The sequence below is a fragment of the Aphelocoma coerulescens genome, chromosome 2, assembly GCF_041296385.1.
Source record: "Aphelocoma coerulescens isolate FSJ_1873_10779 chromosome 2, UR_Acoe_1.0, whole genome shotgun sequence".
NCBI lineage: Eukaryota > Metazoa > Chordata > Aves > Passeriformes > Corvidae > Aphelocoma > Aphelocoma coerulescens.
In genome coordinates, this window is record NC_091015.1 from 130,247,248 (window position 1) to 130,265,560 (window position 18,313).

The 18,313-nt window shown below is 38.6% G+C and overlaps 1 long non-coding RNA gene across 2 annotated transcripts in view; it reads left to right on the forward strand.

The window, feature by feature from the left end:
• The window catches only part of LOC138105926 (uncharacterized), a 50,774-nt gene that overhangs the window by 5,847 nt on the left and 26,614 nt on the right, over positions 1 to 18,313 (forward strand). Inside the window, exons 2-3 of one of the 2 annotated variants that reach the window (XR_011148800.1) lie at positions 588 to 1,082; positions 1,783 to 1,918. This is a non-coding gene — a long non-coding RNA (uncharacterized lncRNA). The remainder of the gene's footprint in view (positions 1 to 587; positions 1,083 to 1,782; positions 1,919 to 18,313) is intronic. The other variant, XR_011148799.1, reaches the window with a different exon arrangement.

An 18,313-nucleotide genomic window follows, 5' to 3' on the forward strand; every position in this document is an offset into this window, starting at 1 on the left:
TCAAAGAAAGGAGTGACACTGGCTTTCTTCCAGTCCTCAGGACCCTTCCCTGATGGCATTTCAAGAAAGGTCTTGAAGTGACATTAGCTCCCTCAGGCTTGTGGTTGCCTCCTATTAGGTCCCATGGGCTTGTGTTCATTCCAGCTGTGTAAGTATCCCCTAATCTGGTCCTTCTCCAACAATGGCAATTCTTGCTTATTCCAGATGTTTTCGTGTGTCTCAGGGACCTGAGATCCCTGGAGGTTGGTTTTACCAGTGCAGACAAAAAGAGCACTTTGGTCTTTCCTGTGTCCTCTGTCACCAAGTCATCTGTCCCGTTCAGCAGTGAGCCTACATTTTCCCCAGTCTTCCTTTTGCTGCTGATGTACCTGCAGAAACCTCCCTTTTTGCCCTTCACATCCCTAGCTAGATTCACCTCCAAGCAGGCTTTGACTTTACCAACCTGATCCCTGCATGCTTGGTCAGTGTCTCTATATTCCTCCCATATGACCTAACTCTACTTCCACCTCTTGAATGTTTCTTTTTTACCTTTGAGCTTCCTGTTCATCCGTGCAGGCCTCCTCCCACCTTTGTTTTACTTCCTGCAGGTGGGGATCAACAACTCTTGAGTCTGGAAGAGGTGATCCTTGAAAATCAGTCAGCCCTCCTGAACTCCTCCTCTCTTCTGCAAGATGCTGTCACGTGGGATTTTTCCAAGCAGGTCCCATTGTTTGCTTTCCTAATCTCCAGGGCTGTTAAATTGCTGTCTTCTCTCAGGATCCTGAACTCCATGGTGGCCACATCTGCTCCTAGCATTCACATTCCCAACAAGATCTCATTTGTGAAAATCAGGTCCTGCAGAGCATCTCCTCTCTTCACCTCCTCAGTCACCTGTATCAGAAATGTTTGTATTATTATCATTACCAGGAATTTTGTAATATTATGTTTGCATTGTGGTCCTCTATGCCAATGCACTCTAGAGACCTCTTGGATTGCTTTTGTCAGCCCTATCCAGCCATTGCAGCACTCCAGCTCTGTGAGTTTCATTTGCCTTTTAATCAGAGATTTCAAAAAACAGGTTCCGTCTACCAAAGAATTCAAAGGTGAGCATTTTCCCTTTTTTTAATTTCTTTTCCAAACAACTGGCAACAAACAGAAAGTCCATTTCTCAGTACCATTGCAAAGCACATGTGTTATGGTCAAATATGTCCTATGCTACTGTTAGTTTTGTAACAAAGAAATGTTTCTATCAAAAGGTACTTATCACCAAAATTAAATAGAAATGATAAATGGCTTGCTAATATTTTTCTGTGAGAGAGTTTTTAAATGGGTCACATTGTTCTTTTCTTTGCTAGCAACCTAAAATAGAAGTTATTATATCAACAGTGGTTTGCACATAATAAAATGCTATCTGAAATTTAGTTTGGTAATGTTTTCACTTGAAAATTAAGGCTAAAGTAATATTGTACATTATCATCGTTTACTCTTTATTTTTCTATTTAAAAGCCATATTCTTGATAGCAAAAATTGCAGTCGGAGTTCTGAACAGAGAAAATGATCTTTTGGCAATAAGAAAAATAAATATTCCTGTTGAGAGCATAACATTATTGAGACTTCTTTTCCCTTCATGGGCCAAATTTTCTGCTGGCATATTTGATGCAATTGCACAGACTCCACTGGAACTTCACCGACTTTTGTTACAGAGAATACAAGACATTTATTATTATTATTATTATTATTATTACTTTTTTTTAATTTAGGATAAAATTGAAATAGAAACATTGACAGCATTTTCTTTCACAGATGTTGGATTGGAGAGGCTATTTATGAACATCAAACTGTGGTCCATTTCTCCCTGGAGTATCTTGCAGATGTGCAGCTGCAGCTCTTCAGCACCAAGGGAAGAATGAGCTATCCACAGACACCAGCAAAAAGCCAGGTACATGCAGGCCACACAAGGTACAGAGAGCCACCCAAGAATCACCAGCACCTCCAGGGGAGGGGATTTTTATGCTCACTGTGAAACACTCTGAGAAAATGGAAATTCAGATGTGCACAGGATGCAAGTTATTTGGCCCAGCTCAGATTTGTGCATCGCATCATTGCTGGTGAGGATTGTTCTCAGGCAATGCCACGTGAGGCTGTAGAGAATTCCTTCTCAGAGAATGAATTTCCTCACTACTGTGTAAGCAGCTTCTGTTCCCACTCAGCTCAGGATTAAAGAGCAACTCAGGGCTCCACTTTGGTGGCTTAAGTTAAAGTAAGGCTAAAATGGTCAAAGCCATTTGCAACAATTGAAAAGCGTAATGAGGGAAAATAAAGAGGTCTTTCCACCACCTGCTGAGGAGAGGGGAAGTGCAGGAGAAAACAGACTCAAGTACAAGGTCCTGACTATTCCTAGCACCATGTGTTAGACTCTTTGGGGATTCTTCAGAGAGGTGAACTTCACTTGCACTGAGATCAATGAAAACCTGCGCATTCAATCTGTTTCTTGTAAAAAAATAACTCTGAGTCTCTCCAGTGTGCAAGTCAGAACTGTCTGAAAGTCACAGGGAAATGAAGGGCTGAAAGGCTAAGAATTTTGTGCTTCTTTTTCTTTTTATACACTTTTTATTCCCACAGACCCTATGGGAAGCATAGGACTTCAGCACAGGGACAGCCAAAAAGATTCAGGGCTGTTAAAATAGTAGCTTGTTTAAATCCCAAGGTAAACTACTTGTGCTAAATTAATCTATGAACCTTCACATCAGATCTAGAGCCTCTGAGCAGTACAGATATTTTGAGATGATCTAATTGTGGTTGGAGAGAAGGGAGAGTGTGGGCACGAGTAACGCTGCGCTGTGTGCAGCAGTGGGGTTAGCACACGGCACAGTGCCGAAAGCTGACATGAGCAACACAGCCAGAACACCAGGGAGCAAAGATATCTAAGCATTTCTAAAAATTAGTTGCTGGAATAATCATAGAAGAGCAGATTTGAAATGCTTGCTAGGAAACTGAGGAAGGTGTGTAAAGAAAAACTGTGAGGTTTTGGAAGTGGTGGTAGGATTGGAAAGAGCAGGGAAGGATACTGCTACCAGCTAATAGATTAATAGACAGGAATTGTCTCTTGTGGAAGTTTCTCCAGCTCTTCAACAGGAATCAGAGACACTATAGGTAGCTTTGTTTTCTAAACTCAAGGAGGACCAGTTAAAAGTAGTGTCTCTGACCAGAATGAATTAGAGGATACAAGTACTGACATCTTTAACACATGTTGGGAAGCAGGGGACAGGATTTGACAGGTGAAGGCTGTGCCATTGAGCTGAAGGAGATGAGCACTTGGGGAACACCAGGGTCCTGCTGGACAACGCTCTCTTGTGAGTCCAGTGTTGAAAGACACTGTGGGGTGGGAGCACTACATGCATCCCCACTCACACCTAGCCTAAGAAAGCGTCACGAAACACCAAAAAACATCAGGGTATGGTCAATATAATCACTAACACCAAACAATAAGGCAACAGAGAAGACTTCTAATATACTGCTGGGAAATGTGGAATTTGTAGTATATTGCTATATCCAGCCTCATTGGATGGATGACATTTAAACGCTGAAATGGATGTTTTTCAAAAATTCTGGACACTTTTGTTTTTACCCCTCTGCACAAACTGTGGAAAACCATTTTTTAAAAAACTATACTGAAGACAGAAAACAAAATGAATAAGGATTTCACAGTTTCTGACTCCTTCAAGATGTGATTGATCATCCCATTGTCACAGGTCAACCTCTGCCATAGAAAACTCCAGATAATCTTCAGCTGCATTTCCTAAACCATTACAGGATAGACAAGGCTAAGATAACAATGCACAATTTATTTTCCAAAAGCAGCTGACAGGAGGAAATGGATACCAAGTGAATTAACTCATTAGAACGGTACGGCACATTTGGAAATTCAAAACAGATTGCCTGGAATGATTTAAATCTAGCACGAGGTTAATGTCAGTCCCTTGCTTAGGCGTGTCAGTGCTGTAAACTAGTGCTCCAGTTTTAGAAAGGTTGATGTGTGCACGCCCTGGGACTTGTGCCTTAGGGTGGCCTGGACTTAATTTATTGCATAACTTGAATACCACCTATAGTGGCCCTCCACAGGTTGCATAGTGTGGGCAAGGGTTACATTCACATGCATGGACACACAAAAACCATGCAGACATACCACCATTTTTTAATATAAACAAAAAATTCTATTGTTAGCTTGTTGAGAATCATTATTTAAAATAGCAGGTATCTTACAGGCTGTAAATACATTCTGTTTTTAAGGAACTGCATCTATATCCAGAGCAAAAACTTGGCAGTTGTCTCAAGGGAGCAAAGTTTCTCTCATGCCTGATTTATAACCAACCAAGGATTTCTCAGAAATTGGGTTTTAACATTTGTCAGCCACAAGTTGTCAACCAAGCCTATTTTCTCCTGGTAAGCTCCCACCTGTGTCTCTTTCATAGTTACAGCAGCATAATTTTAGAAAATTTTGGACTTTTATTCAGCATACCGGACTCTATTACAGCACTGCTAAGGTAATATCTACATTTATAGCTGTCATTAATATGGTATTTAAGAGCTTTAGTTGCTTTTTTTCCTTCACAGCGTAATAAGCTGTAATTAAAGGAGTTGGGGTCTGTATTACAGAAACATTTGCCCCCCCCATGTGTAGCACAAAGATTGCTTTGCAAAGAGACAACTGGGAGCCAAAGCAGTTCAGGGTATTTCTTCAAATATTCATGACAATAGCACAATGGCACTTGTCGTTAAAAAAACAACATTCTAACACAACTTGTTCAATCACTGTATCTGAAAATGGCTTAAATTTGATTAGTTTGTGCAGATAATGGGGACTAGACAACAGCATAAAAATGGTTCTGTTGATTTATATCTGAAGAGTCATGATCTACAAGCAGCAGCTGTGAAAAGCTCTTTGCCTTCCTTTTGGTGCAGAAATCACTTGGAACAAGGGTCATCCCAAAACAAAAGCAATTCAAGCAGCCTATCTGAGAGGAAGATGAGGAAGGAAGGAAGGAAGGAAGGAAGGAAGGAAGGAAGGAAGGAAGGAAGGAAGGAAGGAAGGAAGGAAGGAAGGAAGGAAGGAAGGAAGGAAGGAAGGAAGGAAGGAAGGAAGGAAGGAAGGAAGGAAGGAAGGAAGGAAGGAAGGAAGGAAGGAAGAAGACTTATTTCATCTTCTGCACTGCGGATCATTTTTACATCATCTCAGATTATGCAATATACCATGGCAGGGACTGTGAAGCAGGACTTCATTGAGAAAGGGCACTTTCATTAGCACTGCTGCAGTGTGTGCTCTCGGATGTCTGAGGTGGAAAGGTCACAGCCACAGACTTCACAGCACCACTATCTGGCCTGTCTACACCCAGCCCTGGTTATCCAGAGTTATGAGGAAGGGAGGTTAAATGCTTTCATATGAGGTCTGTGTTTATCCTGGTGGCATACAAAGAAGAATCACGTTAAAGTAGCTGCCTTCTTAAGAATGACAATTACTGTGAAGCACAGATTAAAGTAAAATTCCATGAATTAGTGATCTGATTTCATTTGGCAATGATGTTTTACAATGTGTAGTGTCAAACACTACATAATGTCAATGACAAAGAGGGCACATGAGGATTTACGATGTATAATGTGAAATGTCTTTGATGCTCAAACTCTCACTCCTTTGTTTGCATGTAAACCACAAACTGGTTTGGCATAAGGCACAAGACTTTTTCTCATCTCGAAAAAAAAGGATCAGCTGTACTGGAATGAGGCAAAAGTACAAAGGTAAGGGCAGGATTACTTCAGATCAGGGAATTGCTTCATATGGTCACAACTCTTCTTTTCCTCGAGTATCTGGATTTAGTATGATATTCCAATAATCTTGTTGTAAAAGAGAAGTGTTGAAAGTCCATTCTCTAAGCTGTGTAAGTCTTTGTCCTTTAATTGAATTCCCCACATACATGTGCGTGCACACACACACACACACACACACACACACTCTTAACCTCTTTCATTATGCACCAAAAGGTTTTAGTGGCCCCAAATCACAGCACTCCTGAAATCAAACATGTTGGTATTTTATGGAAGCTATCTTGCAAATTCTTGGAGAACAGATGTGTGATTCCAATTCATGCAACCTGCCAGCTCTGTGAATTGAGGGTCCAAATCAGATATAGTCTTCTTCTTTTATTTTGTTCTGGCTTAAAACAGTTCTCTGAGACCTACCTCATCCATGCAACTGTCCCAAAGAGAATTGCTAGATTTAGCTGACAGATGCAAAAAATCTCATGTTGTCACAGAATTCCCCAGTGTCTACTCAGCACCAGATGTCAAAGAATGCAAATCTACAGCTGGGTCTGGTGTTCATTTGTACTCCAAATTCCCTCCCTCACAGCTGTTGTTTTCCACTTCCATGTTCGTAGAGTTGAATTTTCAGAAGCAGGAGATAGACACTCGTGGCTCCCTGCATTGATTTGAATATACATGTTTCTTTATTTACCTGGAAAACATCTTTTAGAGTTGAAAAATAGTGTATTTGTGAGGGTATATTTGAGTATGCTTACCCGTCACTATTGAAAACAACCTTACTCATCTTATAAACACAATCTCTTCTCTGTAAGCTCTCTGGAACTGGAATTGTCTTTCCAAGTAGCTGTTTAGAGGTGCAGGATAGGATTTGCTTAGGCCTCCCTTGCTTAGGCCTCCTGGGCACCATGGAAAAAATAAGCATGACCACAGTAATACGAAACAAAAGAGTTATAGTCATGAGGAACTGCAGAGCAGTGTTTATTCAGTCATCTAGGGGGCCCTTTGTGCCTATCCTTTGTTGTCTCTCAGGAAAGGAAGTTCTAGCCTGGGACTACAATGACTGGTTTTAAATTTTGCTCTCCCTCATGTAGATATTACCAGCCTGCACAGCTTTTGAAATATTGTCAGACAATAATATGTCTGCAAGAGGTGAACTGATTTTTCCTTTGTTTTTCCCTACCTAAACAGGGGGAAAATTGAAATACCAGGTAAGGGTGAACACAGCAGTCTACATTTGTTTTCCTGAACTTCCTGTAAATTAATTCAGAGGTTCAGAATTTCTAAGGTTCAACTGCAGTGACCTCTAGTGTAGTTTAGATTTCCTTTTCTTAAATGAAGATGGCATGTATATGGAGATTGTCTCTTTCTATTTATTTGTGTGATGATCTTCAACTCACTGAGTTCTCTGTTGTACAGATAGTAATTATAATCTAGGAAATTATTTGGTTTATTACACTTCTGATTTTCAGCCAGTCAAGAAAGTTGGTTTCATCTATGGCTAAGGACATATTACTGTGTTTAAAAGGGATGAGTCTTAAATGATGGGAGTGGAAAGTACTCAAAACACAGGTTCAAATTTAAAAGTACAAATTAGACAATCACATGTAAATTCCCGCTTTTTAAGCAAAGCATAGCATGCACTTTACCATTGCAATATGCCTTATATCAGACTCCAGTAGTTTTCCAGAATGTTCACCTTTCTGCATGGTTTTTATTGCTTTCAGCTGGATGGGGATACTGTTGTCTTGGTTTAGCCCCCCTGCATGTTTCAGTGCCTGCACCAAATGCAATTCACCAAAGAGCACTGTCTCCCCAGCTTCACTGAGACCTGAGGTGGTAATGCTATGACCAGCAGTGCTGAGCAGATTTCTCATCCAGTCAGTACCTGTAAATAGCACAGACTCACCTCACTACAGCTACCACTCACTTCAAGTCTCAACCTGGCTTGCATGCAGCCACCCCAGCTCTTTCTACATCCCTGCTACCCGATGCTCCAAGACCTGATCGTGTGGCAGGCAGAGCCTGGTCAGGCACCTGCATCTGCCACGTGAATACTCATAAACCTTCACATTGCCAATAAGATTGAATCCAATAAACAAATCTCACTACAAAATACTGAGAAGTTGACTCCTAAAGTTTCCTAAGCTGATGCCTGAGCCCTATTACTGTCATGAAATGTTTTAACATAACTTGAATGATAGCTGTCAAACACAGAAGTGGAACACAGATGTAGGGAGAGTCCCCAGGTATTTCTATATTTATTAACCATGCCCATAAAACAGAGCAATGGTAACAAAAATGTTAAGTGTTAATGGCACTTTGGGGAAGTCTAGCAGTGTTTATTACTACTATTATTATGTATGTATCCCCAATATCCATTTTTTAAAGTAGATAATAGTATCAATTTAGGAAAGTAGTGATTTAAGATAAATGAAAAAGTGATGTTTAATGATTTTACATTAAGCACTAGCAGACCTATCCACCTATCAGATAAGAGGAAAGGAGGGAGAAGAGTGTAAAATACTTTGTTTGAAGTGATATGACCCAGCACAAATAGCCTCAGTGACATTTTAAGATCAAACAGTCCAAGCATCAGGCACATATACTTCAAATCACAAGGGGAAGTTTTTACAAGTTGAGTCTGATCTGCCTAGGACCTAGTGCTAGTGCTCAGAGTGACAAAACCTTTTATTTAATCCTGACTTTCTGAAGTTTATCCTGCATAATTTTAAAAGTACCACCAGGTTACATTTACTTATGTATTTGACTTCTAATGCTTTCTAGTGACAATTTCCTAACAAAATATTTATTTAAAAAATCAAAAACACATTTATCAATTTACATTTTCAGGCTAGGGACTGTTTGCCTTAAGGATTAGAAAGGAATTACTACTAAGGCAAAAGCAAATATTTTTTAGCTTGATGAAGAAATACATGTTCAGATGCTAAAAAAAGAAAAAAACAACCTAGCCAAATATGACATTTAAATATGATAATTCATAAAAGTAATGTTAAAATGTTGAACAAATATTAAGGAAAGTGGAAGTGCTAAGAAATGTAGGGAAGTCAGGGAATTTTTCAAATGCTCTCCATCTTCAAATATACATTAAATCTGAGACTGCAAGATATTGAGAATCAAACTGTGAGAAGTCAGCAGGAAAATAAAGTGCTGATTGTGCCCAGAGTAAAGCACAGGAGATGCATGAGGAGGGGGGATTAAAAGCCTGTCTGAAGTGGTGTTTGGAAGGCTGGGGGGAACACTGTTCTGAAGCAGATGGGCAGGTGGGCAGCAGTCGCATAAAAAATAACTGTGGGGAAAAGCAGTGTCACCTACAAAGATCATTGTGAAAGAGGGTTAGAGTTTCCTCTGTTGCAAAGGTTTTTATTCATAGGAAGCACATAAAGGACATTTGTGCAGTAAAAAGCAGTCTGTCAGAGCCTGCCCCTCATGCTACAAACATCACTTCTGTCAGAGAGGGAACATATGTTCTCAGCCAACACCAGTCTCTGGGAGCCAACACGCTGCTGGAGATGGACACTGAGCACACGGAGCCCTGGCAGGACTGGTGTGGGAAATGAGGCTGGGCCACCACAGCCAGGCTGTGGACAAAAGCCATCCCTGCTCATTCAGAGCTCTCTGTGTAAAACCAGATACCTCTGGATCCATTATATTGAATTTCAGCCTTATGTTCATTATCATAGAAATTTATCTCAGAAGCACTGCCTTCTGCCTGGAAAATAAATGCTTCTACTTTGCTTCATTGCCTAATAGCTGGAGGAGTCCATTACCTTGGGAAAACATTTTTTCCATTTACACTGACTCTTAAATATTTTATGATCATTTTTCTTTCTTGCTTTCACAGTAAATAAAGCAAATACATGACAGACACAAGATGTTAAATAGTCACCACTGTATAGTGTATATATTGATCCTCACCTATTTTTATCCTTACTTTCTATAAATTGTACTACACACTATACTGCTTCCTTTAATTATTTTCATTTACTTTAGACTGTCAGTGCTTAGCTTGACTACCTTTCAGTCTCTATCCTATAAATACTTCATAGTGGGCTTCAGGAGGTACAGCATTTAAACTAAGCAGCAGCTCTGAGGCTTGGGTCCTAGTGTTTGAAAGGCATTTAATTATTACTTCTCCTCTGTGAGGATCACTGCAGTGACATTTTCATGTAGTACCTCTGCCACTACCTCACTTTCAGTTACTTTAGAATCAAACATTATTTTCATCAGTCTGAAAAAGATGGTAAAAGGCTTTTTTAATCATCAAATGTAATACATTCTGCACATACAGCCAAAATAATAATAAATACTGATAGCATTATTAATTAATAATAATAATAATTCAGCTATATTTGTGGAAACCAGAGAGCAGAATGAGACTCTAAGGCATCTCAGGGATGAACTGATAGAATATATCCCTGAAAACTCCTTTCTACAGCGCTGTTTTGCTTTGCCTTCTCTCTGTTTCCAGGATTCATAGTGAAAGAATGGCATTAAGATCTCCTGGTTTCCCTTGCATGTATCAGCTGCATAGAAATGACCAGGTATGCACAGGGAAACTGAGCCAAGACCTCCCCTAACACAAGAGGAGACTTTCTGTACTGAACCACTCCAGACGGGGCTACAGATCACGGGCAGAGACTTTGTTGTGTGTGCAAAGCACAGTACCCATGCTCAGTGCCATGCAGTAAAGGGATGAGGGGTGTAATAGTCACAAACGCTGTGCATTCGATGAAATCGAACCCAAACGCTGTAACTTTGTGGGGAAATTATGTCTAGGGTTATTATGGTCTGTAATATCCTGTAAAATCTAGCTTTACTTTTTGAGTCTCAAAGTGTGAAAACATTTTGAAGAGATGTAGATTCAGAGATTTTGTGAATTCTGTGATTTACAAATAGACAAAATGGGTAACGCCCCACTCCCAAGGAGGGGGCCACAGTGGGTCATCTGGTCCAAGCTCTGGGCTCAGGTAGGGTCATCCCTAGAGCACATGGCACAGGATTGTGTCCAGATGCTTCTGGAATATTTCTGGTGAGGGAGACTCCACAACTTCTCTGGGCAATCTGTTCCAGTGCTCAGTCACCTGCACTATAAAGAATTTCTTGCTCATACTCAGGTGGAACTTTCTGTGCATCAGTTTCTGCCCGTTGCTTCTTGTCCTATTGTTTGGCACCACTGAGAAGGGGCTGGATCCATCGTCTCAGTACCCTCCTTTCAGATTCTGACAGAGATTGATGATATCTTCTCTCAGTCGTCTCTTCTTGAGGCTGAACAGCCCCAATTCCCACAGTCTTTCTGCATAAGAGAGATACTGCAGTCCCTTAATGCTTCTCACTTCTTGAAATGGAAAAACTTAGGCCCCTTTAAACATTATATTTTTAACATCAAATCCAAAAAATAATTAAGTGTCCCTAGAAAACGTCATCCTTTTCCATAAAATCTCTCTCTCCATTTTGCTCAAACACACTTTAATATTGAACAAAATGTTTCAGGAACTCTTCCAACCTTTGTGAAACAGATTTACTGTGTGTAGGATATATATGACAGCAATTTTCAAAGGTCAGGATGTGAAATATTACATTATTACAACATATTAACTGTACCCACTGACTACCACTGCCTGTACAACACTGACTAGACATCACAGCCTTAGTATTTTTTCTTTAAAAAGAAAAATACAGGTCTTGAGAACACAGTCTTTTACCAAACTACCTACTCTGAGTCTCGCAAGGAGTACTCTGTTTCCGAGGAGTAGTTATAAAAGAGGTGAGATTTAAGGCTGGCTTTAGAACTGGGCAAATAAGCTTTTCTGTAGAGTAAATGAACTATGGGGGAACTGGAACTAGGGAACTTTGAAGCAAATCAACTAATAAATTCAGCCAGAAATGGGGACTGGCTAGGGAGAATAAAAAGGTCATAGTACTTCAGTTTCATATTTCTTTGTTTAATGAAATTCCTTATTTGAAGGCACTGAATATTTTTTAGGATACCTTTTAAACAAAACATTTGACATCATGTTTTAAAACAAAACTTTTAATTACTATTTTTTTATTTTAATAAGATAATCAAAAAGTCTTTGTCCAAAATCTTAAAACAGCATTTGATCTTTAAAAAAAAAAAAAACACAAAAAATGAAGGATCCAAAATGGGCTTCCCAAAAGCCTTAGCGTATATATATATGTTCCATTTATTTAACTTCTGCTCTCACCAGAAATGTTTGCTCTTCAGACAATTTTCTCACAGTGAAGCAGAGGGCATATAATCTGCTGAGTTGTAGCTTGCACTGCAATTGGATGTGCTTCTTAGAACATTTTCTGAAATGTGCTTTATTGATGTATTCATTTCACCTAAATTTTACCTAAATCCCTGGGCCTGTTGTCTCCTATTGGCCAGCCCTAGACCTTCACAGACACCTTGTTTATCGAGAGCACTACTGCTCAAAAATTGAACTGGAGGCTAAGCTGTTTGAAGGTGATCCTAGATTTATTACAATCCCTTAAATTGAACTTTCAAAAGTACATATCTAACACAATACTTTACATACTTATTTTTCTTGTCTGTCCATATGTTTTTGGTTTTTTTTCACTAAATGAATAGGAATATTTACAGGATTTTTTCAGAGCCTGTTTATTAAACCATCATACTGGGGAATTGTTTAGCAAGAGAACACTTCCTTCTTAAGTCATTCCAAGAGACATGACAGTGATTCTATCATGAAAAGGAATACAACATATTCCAAATATATATTCAACTAATAATACAGAACTCTTGTTTTTGGCAAGCCTGGACAGGCAGTAACTCTATAATATTGGAACTTAATTTTATTTCTACCAAAGAGTGGCAATTTGCCCTGTGATCTTTGTGTGCCAACTAAGGCATGATAAATAGTAAACTGAAGCCCCAATTTCATCACTTCTCTTCCACATCACCCAGTAGTAACATGACATGAAGTCTCATATAGCCTCTTATAAATTGTCTCTTATAGCAGCCTTCCAGTACCAAAAGGAGACCTACAAGAGAGCTGGAGAGGGACTTTTTACAAGGGCATGTTGTGATAAGACAAGGGGTAATGATTTTAGTCTTAAATAGAGTAGATTTAGATTAGAGCATGGTGAGGCACCATAACAGGTTGCCTGGAGAAGTTGTGAATGCCCCATTCCTGGAGTTGTTCAAGGCTAGGCTGGATGGGGCTTTGAGCAACCTGGTCTAGTGGAAGGTGTCCCTGCCCATGGAAGGGGGGTTGGAACAAGAAGACCTTTAAGGTCCCAACGCAAACTGTTCTATGATTCGATGACTTTATTAACACAGGCTGCCATGACTCATGTTTTAGTTGCTGTACTTTCTTTAGCCAGTATCAAAGACTCACATAACACAGCAGACAAACTCTATTTTGCTAAAGCAGAGAATAATTTATTGTTCCTGTGCAATGTTGGTAAGATCTGGGAAAAGAGATTCTTTTTGTGGTTGAATTTCTACACTGGAAACATTTCCACACTGAAATTCAGGGTGAGGCAGCAGCATTTGCCCCAACCTCACTGAAACTTATATTCAAGGAAATATACTCAAAGTACTGTAATTTCCTTTAAAATATTTATTTCAGTGTATACCTTTTGTTCTTATTTGTAGAAATTAATATGAACCCAGTCAATCACTTCAGATATCCAAAGCAACATAATCCTCAACATTTCCTTCATCCCATGCCCAGTAATCACCACACAAAGACCAACCCTTCATTCCTGCTTTCCACCCCTTCCTTTGCCTCCTCAAAAGGATTAAAGCAGAGAGATGTTTTCCAGCACACCCCAAAGGAGAAAATTATTCCAGATTGAGGCCAGGAGCAATTTCTAAGATTGAAGGCCTGTAAAAATCCATTTTCCTCCAGACCCTGGTTTCACAGATGTATACCTGCAATTTCGAGTCTTCCACAATGGGCACTGAGATACAGTGTTCTGAGTGTTGAATAAAGCAAAACCCACCTATTTCTTCATGCCAAGTGTTCCTTTAGGAGGCATGTTTGCTTAGATTGGCCAGGCCATCTGAATAATCGATTTTCTGTGATATTTCTATTTCTCACCAGGCTAAGAAACATGCAAACTCTAAAAGAAGATATATCATAACCTTATTATTATTTTCTTGCATTATTTGTTTGTACCCTAATGCTCTTTGCTGTTTTTATATCTTCAGCTTAAATGCAAAAAGTACTTTTCAAGTAGTATTCATGCAAGCAAAATCCCTCTGGCTCATCCAGGTTTGTGTTTGTCCTTGTCCTCTTAACTTGAACTGCTCCATCTTTGCTACATACCCTCAGAACATTAAAGACAAACTACTAGTATAGATAGAAAAAATTACCTTCTGATAGCAAGCTGGAGCAAGCTCAGATTATTGGATTTGTCATGCTGGAACTTAGTCCTGCTGTATTTCATCTACTCCTTCATCAAGACTTCGCTGCAGAAACCATCATCAACACTGTCAGTGTCGACAAGAATTCTCCAAAGTATATCTGATCAATGTTTATTCTCACAGAATGTTTGAGATAGAGACCTGCGGATGACTCTAACCAGAACTGTGTGAAAATCAAGAATATCATCAGCTAACTTCCCTTACACCTCATGCTGCTTTGTTCTCCTAAGTCTCATAGCTGGAATCTGCTTAGATAGATACAGTTGTTAGGGATATACAGAAAATGCCTAAACATTGTATGGCATCATAATCTATATCAATTCTCTTGAAATATTTCAAAAAGAGTGGAAGCTTTCCTTTATCTCAGTGCTAAAGATGGGCTTCAGCTTTTGCAAGTCCTTTTTGAGTGTCTATGTCATAACTCAGGACCCAGAGAACCCTTTTTCTTCGTTTATCCACTGATTTCCAGTTGATATTCACTGCAATCTAGCTTCTAGGAATCCCATCTATAAGAGTGAAATGACTACAATGAGAATTATAAGGTGTTTTTCTACCTACATAGCCCAGATGACAAACCTCCAGTAGGTGAAGCAAAGCATGTGTTCAATGTTGACATTGTTTATCTACTGTGACTTTCACAGCAAATATAGGATTCAAACATTCAGTTTAAATCCAGGCAGACAGAGACATACTTATTACTACAAAGGAAAAATAATACCTATGCCTTGATACACTTAATATTTCTACAAAGACATTCTAAATTAAAAGACATTTATTTCTAAGCTAGATTTTATCCACTTAACATATAATGATTTATCATAAACATCTATAATAAATCTTACACAGCTGAAGATAACTTTCATACAAGAACGTATCAGCCTCCCTCTTGGAAACACAAAAATAAATCACCACTGTATGTTGGTCTGAGTTAACACACAAGCACTTCCATCATTCCTCACTGCCTAGTCCTCAACAGGGTCTTTTCCCTACCTCTGCTGCCTTCCAGTGGCTCTACTGCCTTTCAGCTGCCACCTACTCTTTTAGCATTTGTTCTTTCTTCTAGGATCTTTGGCACTCCTTCACCTTTATTAGTAAGTCTTGCTTACTCTGATTTGCCTGATTGACTTTATAATGAACACTGAAAGTGTAGATTAAAACTTCTTCTCCGCTTCCCAGCTCATTTCTTCTTGATTTGAGCTGTTTCTTTACAGAGGAAAAGGAAAGGAGCTCAATTTCTGGAATATTTCCAAATGGACTAACATTACAAAAGTCCAAATATCTCAAGTTCTTGATCTGCTAGTCCTCACTGTTATTTCTTTGACATTCTCTGGCTACAAAAAGCTTTTTTTTTGCCTGTCTCTCCAAGTATGATATCATTTCTTATATGATTCAATGGAAACATCACAGTGTCATTTTATCAAAATGTAGCATAGCTGGGAACTTCTTTAAATGCTTTCTTCCTCATTTCTGTTTCCTGCATTCACTTGGAAATATCCACAATCCTAACAAGAAAACCCATCTCTAGATTCATCTCTTCCTGATACCTGAGTGAATGGCTGTGAATGTTGTGTGATAGCTGATACCTGCATGAATGGTTCTTTCGGATCATAGGTAAGATAAAGTTCTTAGAGAACAAGAACAAAATTTTTCGCTAGCACAAGTATATGAACATCATAACTCTCCTGATGAAACTCAGAAAGGATTCATTATGCAGACAATACAAGCTATTATAGCAGAAAAACAAAATTAGCTCTTATATCATTCAACTGAGCTTATGCCAAAACAAGAAGTAAATCACTGAAGTTGTGTATAATGCATGAGGTATACAACATTGTTGAAAATAGATTTTTTTTTTTTTAATGATAAAAGGGAATTGGCACAGAAGTGATATGTAATTTTAAATTCTTAGCCTAATAACATTGCCAATTTTAATTGCTATTAGAAGAACCTTGCTTTCCTCTAAGGCATTATGTAAAGAATCATTCTAGCTCAAATATGCATGGGAAATGTTTAAGGGCCATTACAGAACAAACAATGAATATGAAAGTAACAGCACTAAACTAGCAAATATCTCGAGCTGTGATGCCAGGACTCGGCTGTTTAGCTATCAAGCAGACATTAACAGATGACAGATAAGTTATTATTCAACAAAGTTGGATGCAAAAAGCTTAAATGCATCCAAACAATAATGTAAAATACAATCTAATATTTGATGAATGGGAAAAACTATACATAACATAAAAACATAATTTCTGTGTAATATCCTTAATTATGAAATGCTAACATTTCAGCATGCAAGGTTTGAGCAGCGGTTTGGAATCCAATTTATGAAACTGAGTCCCACACATTTACATATAATTGTGCAAAGATGTCAGCATGTGCTTAGAACAGGCTTTGGCATGCAGTGTCTTGGAGCTGGGGGAACTGCACAAAGGCCACCATATCCTATGTCTTGCCTAGGCACTTTTTTTCTGCTCTGAGTCAGAACTGTCCTGTCTAACAATAGCAAGAGCCAGAAGCTCTTATCACCTTACAAGAGGTGACCTCTGCAGGAAGGCAGAAAGGTCAGTAGAGGCACACCCTTTTCCTCTCCTGACCTCAGGAAAGCCCTGCTCACGGCTGAAATTACATTGGAGAAGGACAATACATGGGATTCCAAAAGTAGTGGCTGCCAGACATACCAGCACACAGATAAAATGGAGTGCTTTGCAATAGATGGGGATTTTAACACATCTAACTGAAATATATGCACTTTCAGAGAAAAAAGAAATGTTAAATGTAAGTAGCATTAGAGTGGAGTGTGACTCGATGAAACATATTACATTACTCTAGCAAAATTAGAGAGACATGAACATTCAACCACAAGCAATGGAGGGAAGCAACCATAAAGATATTTAGTAGTGTTGTTTAAGATATAAGCAGATGCTGTGTCCACCAAAAACAAAGAAGCAAATGAAAAGGAAAAATATTTTAAAGGAAATTTTATAAGCAAGTGCATCTATTCCATAAGGATAGGAATTGGAATAAACCAGTGCATGTAACCAAATCCAGCAACGAAATCTTGGTCATTGTGACAGCACAGACTAAAATGTAAATGCCTTTTCTATAAGTATTTCCTGCATGTATATTATTAAGTGAGGGAATAAGCAAGAGAAAAAGAATACAAAACATAGTCCAACTCCATCGTCAAGGCAGTCTCTAATAAAGGACCTCATTTGTACTATTCTGCTTGATAAACTCAGAAAACTGTCCAAAGTAGATGGATTTTAGTGTAATTTGTAAATCAATTACTTTCTTGTTAACATTGTTATGAAGAACACTTTGGACATTACACAAGCATTTGCTCAAAACAAGTAATTTGGCTTTTAAAGCAGAGAAGTGCCTGTAGGGAAACAAAAATGCAGGCCATATGTACAACAATTTAACAAAATGAATAACTATATTGAGTAAATCTACAATCAATTAATAATCATTTAATTTGAAGTAAAACTATAGTTTAAAATACCCCATGAGACATGTAGGTGCTAGAATTTTTGCTATATGCTCTGTGTCCTAACTGGCAGGAACAATTTGGTCAGACGAATTACATTTTAGTAATGATATTTAGTAACAGAGATTTAATTACAACAAGGAGGCAATGTAAAAGACATAATGACAAGTAAGAACAGAAATCCTGGCACCACAATCTGAAAAAGAACAAGTAGAAAGCATAAAGTATTAAGAATAGTAGCCACAACACTTAATTTCAAAATATTTGAAGGAGTGAGAACAAAACTGAGTAACGGCACAAACATTTTTTTCTGATCAAGCAGCACAAATCTTTTTGCAGACAGAAGGACAGAAAAATGTTTCGATTGAGCTGGGTTAAATACAATATTCTTAGGCTATAAAAACATCTGATTTATGTTTTTTATTGTAGCATGGGTTTTGCGTGTAAAAGCAGAATAATTTGTAATGGCTAGAAAAGAAGCCTGTATGCTAACTCATTAATTACTTACCAAGTATTAACTTGGAATTGTAGTTAACTGTTTTAAAATGTTTTTAAGGAAAGGTCACTTTTGTTGTTTGACTTGGACATGCATATTTTCTGTCATCCTT